This window comes from Gossypium arboreum, chromosome 4 (genome assembly GCF_025698485.1).
Source record: "Gossypium arboreum isolate Shixiya-1 chromosome 4, ASM2569848v2, whole genome shotgun sequence".
NCBI classification, from domain to species: Eukaryota; Viridiplantae; Streptophyta; class Magnoliopsida; order Malvales; family Malvaceae; genus Gossypium; species Gossypium arboreum.
The window spans coordinates 41,665,623-41,682,000 of NC_069073.1; positions in this window are offsets into that span (position 1 = coordinate 41,665,623).

Consider the following 16,378-nt stretch of genomic DNA (forward strand, 5'->3'; position numbering starts at 1 on the left):
TATAATTTAACACATTCTACAAATATGGTTATTTATAATGACTAAACACCATTTTATCTCAAGTTATACTTATAAGCACATCCATCCAAATACATTCGTACTTAAACATCATTCCGACCTAACACTCATATTACATCTATAAAACTACAAGCCGAATATACCTATACTTACATCACTTAAACATCAACCCTCAATTTCTTTGACAAAGTACATTTCCGAAAATGATAAGGCAATATAACAGCCTTAATCCAACTTATAATTCATACATATCACATTCCAAGCATTCACTCTATTCTATCACTTAAAATACAAACATTACTCAATAACTTCCTAGTTCAAATTCGGCAATTACACCCATTCACTAGATGATTTATTATTATTATTGTTCATTTATTCAAACTACTTACAATTACCTTAAACTATCACAATTAACAACCATTTGTAACTTATTCATTAAACATGAAAACAACCATATATCTCTTCCATTTTCTACCATGGCGAATGCTCAAGACACCACACCATTCCAAATTGGTCATGGGTTGAGCAAAGAACTTAATGACTAACTCAAAATGTTAAAATCCAAGAATCATCATTGAACTTACCTTCATTTATCTAGCCACCATAGCCGAATTTCTCAAAGCTTTTCTCTTCTAGTTACGAAATGAGGAGCAAAGATGGAGAAACTTTGGTTTCTCCTCCCACAATTCAACATTTTTTATTATCCATATTTTTATTTTAACATAAAATATTAACATAAAATAATTATAATATGTTTTAGTCCATAACATGGCCGCCACCATCTAGAATTTGGCTAATTTGACATGCAAGTACAAGCATTTTCTAACATGCATTAATAGGCCACTTTAACATTTGCCTAGCACATTTCTAAATTTTCTCACACAAGTCCTATTTAATAAATTTCTCACCATATACACATAATTTAAGCATGAATTTTTCACACATGCATATTCATATATAATGAGCATCAAACATGACTGTAAATTATTTTTATGACTTGGTTTCGTGGTCCCGAAATCACTTTTCGACTAGGGTCAATTTAGGGCTGTCACATCAATCTCTCAGCCCCTAAAGCCGATACGACATTGGACAAGCAATCTCTTCATTTTCCAATAATCATTACCTCTTCATCCTCGACAGTCCTTAACACCATCCTCTTAGCGGCACAATCCAGAGTTGCCCTATGCTTAGTCAACCAGTCCATCCCTAAGATCAAATCGAATTCTCTGAATGATAACTCCATCAAGTCTCCATAGAAAATCCTACCTTGAGTCTCTAATGGCACCTCCCTAAAGAGTTTCTCTTCCTTAATTGAGTGACCTAAAGGACTTATCACATTTACCCCACACACAGTCTCCTCGAAGTGTACACCCAATGCCTTCGAAATGTCACATGCAACATATGAATTAGTTGACCCCACATCTATCAGAGCAGTATAAGGTACGCCAGAGATAAAAAATGTACCAGTTATGACATCAGGTGCGTCACCCTTCTCGTGGCGACGAGCAGCATATACCAAAGCTGGCTGACGAGCCTCAGCATTAACAGCATCCCTGCCAGGTGCCCCACGTCCACGGCCATTGCCATCGCGACCTTGTCTACGACCTCTCGGCGGCGGCGGTCTACCTCGCGCTAGTTGCACAGGTTGTACAGCCCCTTGTTCAGCCACTTGAGTCTGGGCTGGCCTCCTAGGACAATCCCTAATCCTATGTTCCTTTGACCCACAATGAAGACAAGCCCCAGTACGCTTCCAGTATTCCTCCAGATGTACTCTACCACAATCTCCACAAGCTTGTGGTCTAACTGTGTTCACCGAAACTACTCGAACTAGTTCCTCCATCCTAGCTCTCTTATCATTTCGGTTTGCAATACCAACTGGTCCAACATCCCTCCTGAATCAGTTTCGATCCCTATTGCGGTTCTTTCATTCGGCTTGCTTTATCTCTTTGGCTATCTTAGCCTTCTCTACCAGTGCAGCAAAATTGCGCTCTCTCTGTGGAGCTATCAGCACCCTTAACTCATCCCTGAGGCCATCCTCAAAACAAACACTGCGCTCATATTCGGTGGAGACAATGCCACTAGCGTACTGGCTCTATCGCAAAAACTCTACCTCATATTCAGCAACGGTTTTACTACCCTGGGTCAGGTTCAGGAATTCCTTTCTTCATGCATCTACATAGCTAGCTCCGACATATTTCACCTTCAAGGACTGCTTGAACAACTCCCATGTTACCTTCTCAGTTGGGGTACCCTCTCTCAAAGTGATCCACCACTGATACGCCTCGTCCCGTAGCAACGACACCACTCCTTTTAACTTCTGCTCCACTGAGCAGTCCAGGTCATCCATAATCTGCTCCGTGGCTTCCAGCTAGTACTCAGCCACATTTGAGGCTACTCTAGATATGCCCTTAAAAACCTCCGCTTCGTTGGCCCGTAGTCGCTCAGAAATGGACCCCCTATTCATGAGCCCGACATTAGCTCTGACCACCCTTTCTAAAACTCTCAAATGGCCTGGGATAGAGCGTCGTCCCCTGTGGCCCGATCATACGGCCCATTAGCATCCATCGGTGGTGGTCGTGCCTTACCAGCTGGCATGTGTTCAGAAGACGAAGATCCAGCTTGAGTACTACGACAGTCTCGACCACGGCCTCTTTCCCGAGCAGCTCTCGTACTCATATCGATTTATCTGATTACGAATTTTATGACATTAGTTTACTGTTTCAATTGTTTATTACAGAATATCTTATGAACAGATAAAGTTTCAGAGTTGTTCTCGCGCAATCGCAGTTTAGCTACTGTCTCAGTTTCCTAGGGCTTAGTTTACCCTATAGTCTTAGTTTTGTAGCCTTAATACTACCTTATCTATAGTACTACATCTAAGGCTCAGTATTATCTACAATATTATTTTTAGTACAGTACAGTATATATATAGAGCAGAAAGATACTTGCAGACTTGGTGCCGGGGATTTAGTGTGCCACCTTATCAGATTTTAGACAAATGCAAAAGATTTAGGCCTTTTTAAAATCCATTTCTCAAACATTTGATTTAAAGAAACTGTAACACCCCGAACCCGAGACCATCGCCGGTGTCGGACACGAGGGGTTAACAAGCCAAGTTCACATGTTTTGCCCACCAATTTGACAATTTCCAGTCAGGCTGGAAAACTGCGTCACCGTCGCCTTAAAAATCATATCTCGAGTTTCAAAACTCGGAAACTGGTTTCATAAATTTTCCCTGAATTTAGACTCATATATCCATCCATGGATTTATTTCTAGAATTTTTGGTTGGGCCAATTGGTACAGTTTATTAGTTAAAGTCACCCATGTTACAGGGATCGACTGCTCTGACCTTCGCGCGTTATAACTTGAATATCTCTCTGTACAGGGCTTTAATACTGGTGCCGTTTGTTTCTAATGAAACTAGACTCAAAATGGAATCTGTAAATATAAGGCATGACTCCTAATTCTTTCTGGATAATTTATAGTAAATTTTTAAAGTTGCGACAGGGGACCCAGAAACCGTTCTGGCCCTGTCTCACAATAGCTTTAATATCTCTTAACATGTAACTCCTATGACCATTTCGTTTCTTCCATATGAAAATATACTCATCAAGGTTCATTTACATAGCTTATTCACTATTTAATACCATTCCTACAAATTTTGGTGATTTTTCACATTCACGTCACTGCAGCTGGCAGCATCTGTTTTAAGGTAGGTCTTACCTATTTGGTAGTCTCCATGAACCAACTAGTCTTGCCATACATAGGTTCATATATGATCATTTTAACCATGCCAATGGCTGATCATGTGACCAACATTCCCATTTCAATCCATAGTCACATCATGACACCAAATATATACATATACAAACCGCAAATAGTCTAAGTCGATACTTCACTTTTACGAGCCATTTTCGCATGGCCGTACACATATACATCACAACATATTTAACCAACAAGGGTAGTCCTATACATGCCATTTCAAAGTTCAAACAAAATTTATACCAAAATAGAAGCGTTGATAGTGTGGATGACTTGACTTTATTGATCCCGAATCCGATTGCTATCGGCGAAATCTATAAAAGAGAGCCAAAGTAGCAGGGTAAGCATTTTTATGCTTAGTAAGTCTCAAGGAATATAATCAACTCTAATTACAGCAATACATTCACATAGCCAAATGCATCATTTCATTAATACACATTCTTACTTCACACTTCATCATTATATACTTTCACAAAGTATCAATCAATTCAATAACTGAAATTCATTAGTCGATTGGCGAATGTTGCTCAAACATGTCGACTTTCAATGCACATATAAATGTACCTTATTCTTTGGGCTTCTCGAGTGTACTAATTGAATTTATTACAGCAACCAACACTAACCTCCAGCCCAAGATTCTTGAATATAACGGATATAACCACGTGCACAAATGCCTTGGTCTTAGCCGGATAGAATGTCTCGCACGAATGCCTTGGTCTTAGCCGGATGTAGCCACTAGCACAATTGCCTTGGTCTTAACCGGATATAATTTCAACATAATTGTCTTGGGGCTTAGCCGGATATCATTCAATTTCTCATGCACACATACATCAATAATCATTGGACATACATATTTCATTTTCGTTACTAAGGCTCAAACACAATTATAATCACTAGCATAATCGCCGGGACTTAGCGGGTATTATTCGGATACTCATACACACATAAATCAATAATCAATACATCCATATTTCATTCCACATAATTCAAGTAAGGTCACTTCTTGAGGACTTACCTCGGATGTTGTCGAGCGGCTTTTACGGCTATTCGATCACTTTTTCCTTCCCTTGTCCAATTGTGGCCCTCTTAGCTCTTGAGCTAATTCAAACAAATTCAATCTATTAAAACCTCATTGTGCTAGCTTATGGCGAATATGACAAGGAGTTTAAATGGTCATATGGCCACTCTTTAGCTTGAATACACAATGGTCATGCACATTTTATACTACATCAAGCAATTCAATACAATTTATTCGAGCATCAAGGAAAAGCTAAGGCCTTCAATAGGCTACCCAAGGCGAATATTCATGTACATGTTGAGGCCAATTATGCATAATACCTCACAAAAACAGCATGCATTTTACTAGTTAATGCTTTGCATATTGTTGCTCAAAACTTATAATATAGCATCAAGCACTCATATGTGTGCTAGGCCGAATGTGCTTGCAATTTCACATTCATTCTTCAACATCTTCTTCTTTAAACAAACATATTCATCACTTAGTTCATAACCAAACATCATGTGCAAACATATATATACATATATGAGCATGGCCGAATTTCAAGGTGTCCATACCCATCCAAAACACAAATTTTAACTAACATGCAAGAAGCATGAACCATGCTTATGAATGCATCATGGCTGAATATGACAATCATGCTCCTTTTCAACTTCAATCATGATTAAACAAAAAGAAAACTCAAAATCTTACTCAAGAGTAGACAATCCATCATTGCATGCATCATCATCAAGCTTCACACTTAGCATGCAATGGCTTTATCACCATAACAACTTTGGCCAAATACCATTTCCATGGCATAACAAAGATTTGAGCCATGGCTAACATGCACATCAAGTTAGCAACCAAAACATGCATGAAACTCCTAACACAACCTCATACATACCTTAATCTTGATGCAACTTAGCCAAATCTCCTTCTAGATCTCTTCCAAACCAAGCATGAAGCAAAAATCCTCCCCTTTTCCTTAGTATTTTCGGCCAAGAAGTGAAAATGGATGAACACAACAATTTTTTTCTTCCTTCTTTCTCAACTCACGGCAGGGGAATGCTACTCTCTCACACACATTTTTTTTCATTCTTTTCTTACCCATGCTTATTTGTTTATTATTTCTCCTAATGCCCAACAAAACATGTTTCATGACATGTTTAGCCCATATCTCTTTGTCATGGCGGCCATCACTTGTAAAGGGAATTTGACATGCAAGTCCATTATTTTGCATGCATGCTTTAATTAGTCATCACACATTTCCCTATCGTACTTTCAAAGTTCACTACTAAGTCCTTTCTAGTGGAATTCACCTTTATAACACTAAATCAATCATCATAAAATGTCATACATGAGCACACACATATTATAGGCATCAAAATAAATTTTTAATTATTTTTATGCCTCGGTTTTATCAGTCCGAGACCACATTCCGACTAGGGTAAATTTTGGGCTGTCACAACTCTCCCCCATTTAAGAAATTTTCGTCCCCGAAAATCTTACCGGTAAATAGGTTTGGATATCGCTCTTTCATAGAGTTCTCGGTCTCCCAAGTAGCTTCTTCTATCCCGTGCTTGAACCATAACACTTTCACTAGCGGAACCGCTTGTTTATAACTCTTTCACTTCGTGATAGGATACGAATCGGTTCTTCCTCATAACTCATATTAGCTTGAATTTCAATTTCGATGGACTAATCACGTGCGATGGATCGGATCTATAGCGTCGAAGCATCGAAACATGAAAGACATCGTGAACCTTTTGAGTTCGGGGCAAAATCAAGCGATATGCCCTTTGGACCGACTCGCTCGGATATCTCATATGGCCCAATGAACCTCGGGCTCGGCTTGCCCTTACGGTAGAATCGAGTATCTTTTCCAAGCGATACCTTGAGAAACACTTTATCACCCACGATACTCGATATCCTTACGCTTCAGATCCGCGTCGACTTACGGCGATCGAGGCTATCTTGAGACTTTCACGGATTACTTTCACTTTACATTCAGCATCTCTAATCAAATCCACCGAAAATCTTGCTTTCACCGAGCTCGGTCAAAACAATGGTGTACGGCATTTACGGCCGTACAAGGCCTCGTAAGGTGCCATCTTAATACTTGATTGAAAATTTGTTGTTGTAGCGAATTCAATCAACGGCAAATACCATTCCATGAACCACTAAACTCGAGGGCGCAACATCTTAACATATCCTCAAGTATCCGAATTATCCGCTCGGATTGACCATCGATGCAGGGGTGAAAAGCGGTCTTTGAAATGCAACTTGGTACCCAAAGCTTCTTGCAACTTTTTCCAAAATCGCGAGGTAAATCTCGGATCTCTATCAAACACGATGGAAATAGGCACCCGTGTAATCTCACAATCGAGAAGCGTACAATTGGCTAATTTGTCCATTGAAAAATCCGTGCGTCACGGGGACAAAGTGGGCGACTTAGTCAATCTATCTACCACGACCCAAACCGCATCCTTCTTACTTGCGACAATGGCGGTCCGGATACAAAGTCCATTGTGACTCGATCCCATTTCCACTCGGGTATCGTGATTGGTGAAGTAATCCACGAAGGCACGATGTTCGCTTTCACTTGTTGACATATTAAACATCTCGAAACAAAGTCGGAGATGTCTCGCTTCATACCATGCCACCAAAACCGATGTTTCAAATCATTGTACATCTTCGTACTCCGGGTGGATTGCCATTCGGCTACAATGGGCTTCATTCAGAATTATCGAAATGAGTTCAATTTTTGGAACACCTGACGACTTTGAACCTCAAACAATTGTCATCGTCGATTTGAAATTACGAGTCCTTGTTGAACACACTCGGCCCGTTTTGCACCAACTCGTCGTCGACTTTACGAGCTTCTCGAATTTGATGTGTCAATAAGGGTTTGGATTTCAATTCAGCCACTAACACCTTTGTCGGATCGAGCAGACAAGTGCACATTCATCGCTCGTAAAGTGAATAATGATTTACGACTCAAGGCATCCGCAACCACATTCGCCTTTCGGGTGATAGTCAATGACCACTCATAATCCTTTAACAGCTCGAGCCAACGTCTTTGTCGCAGATTTAAGTCTCTTTGGGTCATCAAATATTTGAGACTTTTATGATCCGAGTACACATGGCACCTTTCACCAAATAAGTAATGTCGCCAAATCTTTAAAGCGAATCGATGGCGCCAATTCGAGATCGGGGTCGGATAATTTTTCTCGTGTGGCTTTAATTGCCTCGGCGCATAGGCCACAACTCGACCTTCTTGCATCAATACACAACCTAACCCAAGTAGGGAGGCGTCGCTATAGATGACAAACTCTTTCTTGGGACTCGGGTTGCACTAGAATTGGGGCTTGATCAAATAAGTTTTCGATTGATCGAAACTTTTTGGCATTTCTCAAATCCATTCGAACTTAACATCCTTTTGGAGTAACCGTCATCGGCGTGGCTATCGTTGAAAGCCTTTACAAATCGTCGGTAATAACAAGCAAGCCCCAAAAAGCTCGAACCTCGGTAATATTTCTCGGAGGCTTCCAATTAAGTATGGCTGAAATTTTATTTGAATTAGACTCGAATACCGATGTAGATACCACATGACCCAAGAAGCTAACCTCTCTTAACGAACTCACACTTCTTGAACTTAGCATATAATTGCTTATCCGTAAAATTTGCAAAGCACTAACGCGGTGTTCAGCATGTTCGGTCTCATTTCTTGAATAGACCAAGATGTCATCAATGAACACGACTACGAATCGATCCAAATATGGTCGAAGATCCAGATTCATTAAATCCATAAATACCGCGAGGGCATTAGTGAGCCCAAGCGGCATCACTAGGAACTCATAGTGACCATATCCCGTTCGAAGGCGGTCTTGGAGTGCGTCAGAATCTCGGATTCGCAATTGATAATAGCCCGATCTCAAATCTATTTTCGAGAACACCGAGGCTCCTTGATTGATCGAACAAGTCATTAATCGTGGTAGCGGATATTTGTTCTTTATCGTCACTTTATTAAGTCGACGATAGTCGATGCTGCAACCGCATGGTTCCATCCTTCTTCTTCACGAACAACCTTTGGCGTACCCCAAGGCGAAAAACTTCGGCGAGCAAAACCTCTATCCACCAATTCTTGCAAGCGAGCTTTCAACTCCTTTAATTCGTTGGTGCCATACGATACGGAGCTATTGAAATTGGAGTGGTACCGGTACCAATTCGATGCCAAATTCTATTTCTCGAGCAGGTGGTAAACCCGGCAATTCTTGAGGAAAACATCCGGGTATTCACAAACCACGGCACAGATTCGGGTTTCTTTTACGATTCCTTGTCATCAATCACGTCGCAAGGTACGCCGCACCTTTTCTTACATATTTCTAGGCCAACATTGCGATATTACGGTGGCAACCCTTTAAGTCCGTAGACTCAACCCGAATTATTTCATTATTCGCGCACCTCAAATCGATAGTCTTGCTCTTGCAATTTACAACCGCATCGTGCATGGTCAACCAATCCAAACCAAGAATAACGTCGAACTCATCGAGCGGCAAAAGCATCAAGTCATGGGAAAACAAGAACCTCGGAACACTAGGGGACTTTTCTTGCACACTTTGTTGACAAGCACGTAATGACCCAAGGGTTTGACACCGAATTACAAACTCGATGAGACTCAATAGGCAAAGTCTTCTTGGATGCTAAGGTTTCACATATATATGAATGAGTAGAACCGGGGTCAATCAAAGCAATCACATTTGTATTGAAAAGAGTGAAAGTACCGGTAATGACATACGGAGAGGCAGCATCCTCACGTCGGCGTATGGCATAAGTCCTTGCGAGAGCACGAGCCTCGGATCTAATGGTAGCATCTCTAGATCCTCTCGACCGCCAATGACATTGCCCATATTTCTAGGTGGCCTACCTTGAGCGATGGTAGCACCGGGTTTCCACTCGACTTACATTACATTCATGCATCCTCGGGCAATCCTTCATAAAGTGGTCGGCCAACCCACACTTATAGCGAGGCGATCACGGAACCAACAGCTCCCGAATGCCATTTGCCACAATGCGACACTCCGCCCTCTCTCGGCGATCATTTCCACCTGGCGATCGAAGTGACTCGTGTGGTCACAGGGGTCGATCGCGTCCTCGTCTAGAAAAGCCCGTGGCGCCTCTAGACCAGCTCACATCATCTCGAAATCTCTTCAATACATTGAAGAGACTTTCCGAGACCTTTTGAATTCTCTAGTTCCCACATCAACTTTTGTTTCTCTTTTCTAAGCTCTTGACTTTACAAGCTCGCTCAACAAGTACTACGAACTCGTATTTCGAGAATGCCAACGAACATCCTTATATCATCATTCAGCCCATCCTCGAGCGTTTACACATAATAGCCGGATGAAATCATTCTCGCGTATCGGCTAAGCCTCACAAATTTTCGTTCATAGTCGATGGCGACATAGAACCTTGCTTAAGATCAAGAAATTCCCTTCGCTTTAGGTCGATGAATCTCGACTAATATACTTTTTGAACTCGGTTTGAAAGAATTCCCAAGTCACTTGCTCTCTAGGCACCACAAGTCGAGTACTCCACCAATAGTAGGCGGAATCACATAGCAAGGAGATGGTACACTTTAAGCACTCATCGGTGTACAAGATAGCTCATCGAGCACCGGATAGTGTTGTCCAACCAAAATTTAGCTCGCTTCGGCATCATCATCATCCGTAGCTTTAAATTCGGTGGCCCCATGTTTTGAATCACATCATTGGGGCTTACTTGACCTTATTTGGTCGATTCTCGGAGGTATTGTAGGTCTTGAGGTTGCATTTGTCGGGAATGGAGGTTGTGGAACAACAGTGTTAGTTCGAATGTATTGGTTAAACCAATCATTCATCACACTATAAAAGGCTTGCCTAGCCTCATCATTCGGATTCTTGGCCATAGGTTGAGAGTCCGCATTGTGCTGTCCCTTGCGCGGAGCAGCGCCACACTCTCCACATCATCGACTATTGCTCGGTTGGGATCGGGATCCATTACTATAAACAAACACAAAGTCAAATTGTCGAAATCACCACACTATCGATTCATCATTTAATGGCATGTATAGCTAGACCCCAAACACATCACGGTAGTCCTAGAATCGACTAAACCATGGCTCGATACCAATAAAATTGTAACACCCGAACCGAGACCATCGCCGATTATCGGACACGAGGGGTTAACAAGCCAAGTTCACATGTTTTGCCCACCAATTTGACAATTTCGGTCGGGCTAGAAAAGCGCATCACCGTCGTCTTAAAATCATATCTCGAGTTTCAAAACTGGAAACTGGTTTCGTAAATTTTCCTGAATTTAGACTCATTATCCATCCATGGATTTATTTCTAGAATTTTGGTCGGGCCAATTGGTACAGTTTATTAGTTAAAGTCACCCATGTTACGAGGATCGACTGCTCTGACCTTCGCGCGTTATAACTTGAATATCTCTCCGTACAGGGCTTTAATACTGGTTCCGTTTGTTTCTAATGAAACTAGACTCAAAATAGAATCTGTACATATAAGGCACGACTCCTAATTCTTTCTGGATAATTTATAGTAAATTTTTAAAGTTGCCACAGGGGACCCAGAAACCGTTCTGGCCCTGTCTCACAATAGCTTTAATATCTCTTAACATGTAACTCCTATGACCATTTCGTTTCTTCCATATGAAAATAGACTCATCAAGGTTCATTTACATAGCTTATTCACTATTTAATACCATTCCTACAAATTTTGGTGATTTTTCACATTCACGTCACTGCAGTTGGCAGCATCTGTTTTTAAGGTAGGTCTTACCTATTTGGTAGTCTCCATGAACCAACTAGTCTTGCCATACATAGGTTCATATATGATCATTTTAACCATGCCAATGGCTGATCATGTGACCAACATTCCCATTTCAATCCATAGTCACATCATGACACCAAATATATACATATACAAACCGCAAATAGTCTAAGTCGATACTTCACTTTTACGAGCCATTTTAGCATGGCCGTACACATATACATCACAACATATTTAACCAACAAGGGTAGTCCTATACATGCCATTTCAAAGTTCAAAAAATTTATACCAAAATAGAAGCGTTGATAGTGTGGATGACTTGACTTTATTGATCCGAATCCGATTGCTATCGGCGAAATCTATAAAACAGAGAGCCAAAGTAGCAGGGTAAGCATTTTTATGCTTAGTAAGTCTCAAGGAATATAATCAACTCTAATTACAGCAATACATTCACATAGCCAAATGCATCATTTCATTAATACACATTCTTACTTCACACTTCATCATTATATACTTTCACAAAGTATCAATCAATTCTATAACTGAAATTCATTAGTCGATTGAGCGAATGTTGCTCAAACATGTCGACTTTCAATGCACATATAAAGCGTACCTTATTCTTTGGGCTTCTCGAGTGTACTAACTGAATTTATTACAGCAACCAACACTAACCTCCAGCCCAAGATTCTTGAATATAACCGGATATAACCACGTGCACAAATGCCTTGGTCTTAGCCCGATAGAATGTCTCGCACGAATGCCTTGGTCTTAGCAGGATGTAGCCACTAGCACAATTGCCTTGGTCTTAACCGGATATAATTTCCAGCATAATTGTCTTGAGGCTTAGCCGGATATCATTCAATTTCTCATGCACACATACATCAATAATCATTGGACATACATATTTCATTTTCGTTACTAAGGCTCAAACACAATTATAATCACTAGCATAATCGCCTTGGGACTTAGCGGGTATTATTCGGATACTCATACACACATAAATCAATAATCAATACATCCATATTTCATTCCACATAATTCAAGTAAGGTCACTTCTTGAGGACTTACCTCGGATGTTGTCGAGCGGCTTTTACGGCTATTCGATCACTTTTTCCTTCCCTTGTCCAATTGTGGCCCTCTTAGCTCTTGAGCTAATTCAAACAAATTCAATCTATTAAAACCTCATTGTGCTAGCTTATGGCGAATATGACAAGGAGTTTAAATGGTCATATGGCCACTCTTTAGCTTGAATACACAATGGTCATGCACATTTTATACTACATCAAGCAATTCAATACAATTTATTCGAGCATCAAGGAAAAGCTAAGGCCTTCAATAGGCTACCCAAGGCGAATATTCATGTACATGTTGAGGCCAATTATGCACTTAATACCTCACAAAAACAGCATGCATTTTACTAGTTAATGCTTTGCATATTGTTGCTCAAAACTTATAATATAGCATCAAGCACTCATATGTGTGCTAGGCCGAATGTGCTTGCAATTTCACATTAATTCTTCAACATCTTCTTCTTTAAACAAACATATTCATCACTTAGTTCATAACCAAACATCATGTGCAAACATATATATACATATATGAGCATGGCGAATTTCAAGGTGTCCATAGCCATCCAAAACACAAATTTTAACTAACATGCAAGAAGCATGAACCATGCTTATGAATGCATCATGGCCGAATATGACAATCATGCTCCTTTTCAACTTCAATCATGATTAAACAAAAAGAAAACTCAAAATCTTACTCAAGAGTAGACAATCCATCATTGCATGCATCATCATCAAGCTTCACACTTAGCATGCAATGGCTTTATCACCATAACAACTTTGGCCAAATACCATTTCCATGGCATAACAAAGATTTGAGCCATGGCTAACATGCACATCAAGTTAGCAACCAAAACATGCATGAAACTCCTAACATAACCTCATACATACCTTAATCTTGATGCAACTTAGCCAAATCTCCTTCTAGATCTCTTCCAAACCAAGCATGAAGCAAAAATCCTCCCCCTTTTTCCTTAGTATTTTCGGCCAAGAAGTGAAAATGGATGAACACAACAATTTTTTTTTCTTCCTTCTTTCTCAACTCACGGCAAGGGGGGGGGAATGCTACTCTCTCACACACATTTTTTTTCATTCTTTTCTTACCCATGCTTATTTGTTTATTATTTCTCCCTAATGCCCAACAAAACATGTTTCATGACATGTTTAGCCCATATCTCTTTGTCATGGCCGGCCATCACTTGTAAAAAGGGGAATTTGACATGCAAGTCCATTATTTTGCATGCATGCTTTAATTAGTCATCACACATTTCCCTATCGTACTTTCAAAGTTCACTACTAAGTCCTTTCTAGTGGAATTCACCTTTATAACACTAAATCAATCATCATAAAATGTCATACATGAGCACACACATATTATAGGCACCAAAATAAATTTTTAATTATTTTTATGCCTCGGTTTTATGGTCCCGAGACCACATTCCGACTAGGGTAAATTTTGGGCTGTCACAGAAACCAAGTTTGAAAACTTATCTCCTTAACTAGAAAATTTGTTTTCAAAAGTCAGATTTTTCCAAAAATACCCTATTTGGGTTTAAAGTTTTGAAAACCTTTTTGGACCCGATCCAAAGTCGAGTTGTTGCAACCTGGCTCTGATACCACTAAATGTAACACCACAAACCCAGCCTAGACGTTACGGCCGAATTAGGTGTGTCACATTACCTACCACTAACCAAGTTACCTAGTTTACTAAAGTTTGGGTGAGCTTTGCAAAAACCATTAATGAAGTTTTAAGAGAAATGTTCCGATTCACTAGTGTGAGTCCTATCCATTATCGATTGTTAAGGGTTTAGAAAAATGTGACTTTTTTTGTACTTTGAAAAGTTTCGTTTCGAAGACGTTTGGTTGTTGTGTCGGTTTAAAACAAGTAATTTTTGATAAACCCAGAGTTAACCAATTTCAAGAAATCAATTTAAGTGATGTGAATCTCAAGTCGAAAATGATTTAAGTAATTTAAAAACCCAAAATAAAAATAATAGAGCGGCCTTATTACAACTTTAACCAAAATAGAAATAATCAAAAATAAATGCGAAATTTAAAAGGAAGCTACTTGAAACTTATTTAAAACTAGAAATTTAATCTTGGTGGCCACTCTAAATCCTGCCCAGCTCCAAGTCCACCAACTAGGGCTCACCTGTAAGGATGGAAGAGAAAGGGGGTGAGTTTGGAAAACTCAGTATATATGGAAAACCCATCAAAAGTGCAAGTCAGCTCAAGCCCATTGGGCCTAAGCCCTATTCAAATAATAGCGGTCTTGAGTCAAGCCCTTTCGAGAATCACGGTATCTTGGGCCTTAGCCCTTTTGAGATAACAAGATGGCCCATAGGCCCATTCGAGCAGAGCAGACATATTCGTGTATGCAAGCCCAACTTGACCTATAACCAACCACTACACTCCACCGTACCAGCCCTCCACTCCATGTGGGAATAGCTCAACCCGACCCTACACTCTCTGGTTGCATCATATTTGCTCAGATATCGATAAGTTGAGGCAAAGCCTCCGATCGTGGTCAAGCCACTTTCGATACTTCCTCCATCAATAACCCAGTCCATGCATCGATAATAATAACATGGCATGCGATAAATAGTGTGATCAAACATGCATTCAGTCAACCTTAACCTTGGGGGTATATTAGTAATTTTGCTCTTGGGGTAAAACAGTAAACTTTCCACCTATAAAGGTATTTGATACTTTTATCGGTTTTAAGGGTTCTCATGAATATTACGGTCCTTACTAGCCCATTTGTCATCATGATAATTTATTTATCTCAATTTCACAATTTTAGCCATTGGGCCTAAAACCCTAATGGGCCCTATAGTGTCCATTAGCAATTTAAGCCCATTTAACTCAAGTTTTATGACCGGTTTACGGTTTAAGCGGTTTCGATTCTCTGATCTAATGAACATACTTATTGCCTATTTTTTATATTATATATTTTTATTATCTTTTTATCAACCCGTATGGGCTCGTAAGCCCATTGGGCCCAGTTTTAGCCTATCGAGGCCTGATTACCAAAGTGCACGAAACTTCACGCGCGACTAACTTACCACTTGCAATTTCAGATCTAATGATTTCTAAATGTCTTGTAAGCACTCGCACACTCACAAGCCCACGAAATGCTGGAATTTTGGCATTTCAACTTTTGCCGAATTGAACTATGAGAGGGTGTTCGATACACACATTTTCATAGCGATCGCTCTTGAGATCCCTTACAATGTCCTACAATTGATTACCACAATTCTTAGATTGCAACCCACAACAACCAATCCCAATATTCAGCAACCCATATTTGAACCATGCCCCTAAAGCCTTTAGAATCTTACCTTTTTGCCGAAAATCGATGACTAGATCTAAGTCTAGTTGTTCCAAAGATCCAAGCCTTCGATCGAACCTCCAAAAGACACTAATCACGAAAAGAAATTGTCGGTTAAAGACCCTTAAAGCCCTATGCCCAAATCGACAGCCCTCTAGATTTTAGGGACTTCGACTTTTCTAAATTGTAAAATAAGACTAGATCTGAGGTGATGAGCACTTACCATTTATTCCTCTTTGATTTCTATGCAGATCTGATACAGATCTATCATCTAAACGATAGCAGAACTCGAATCTAGGAGATCTGAAGTTTCGGCTATAAGTCCCTAAATATATGGTATTTCGACTTTTTAAGTGATGAAGAAGATGA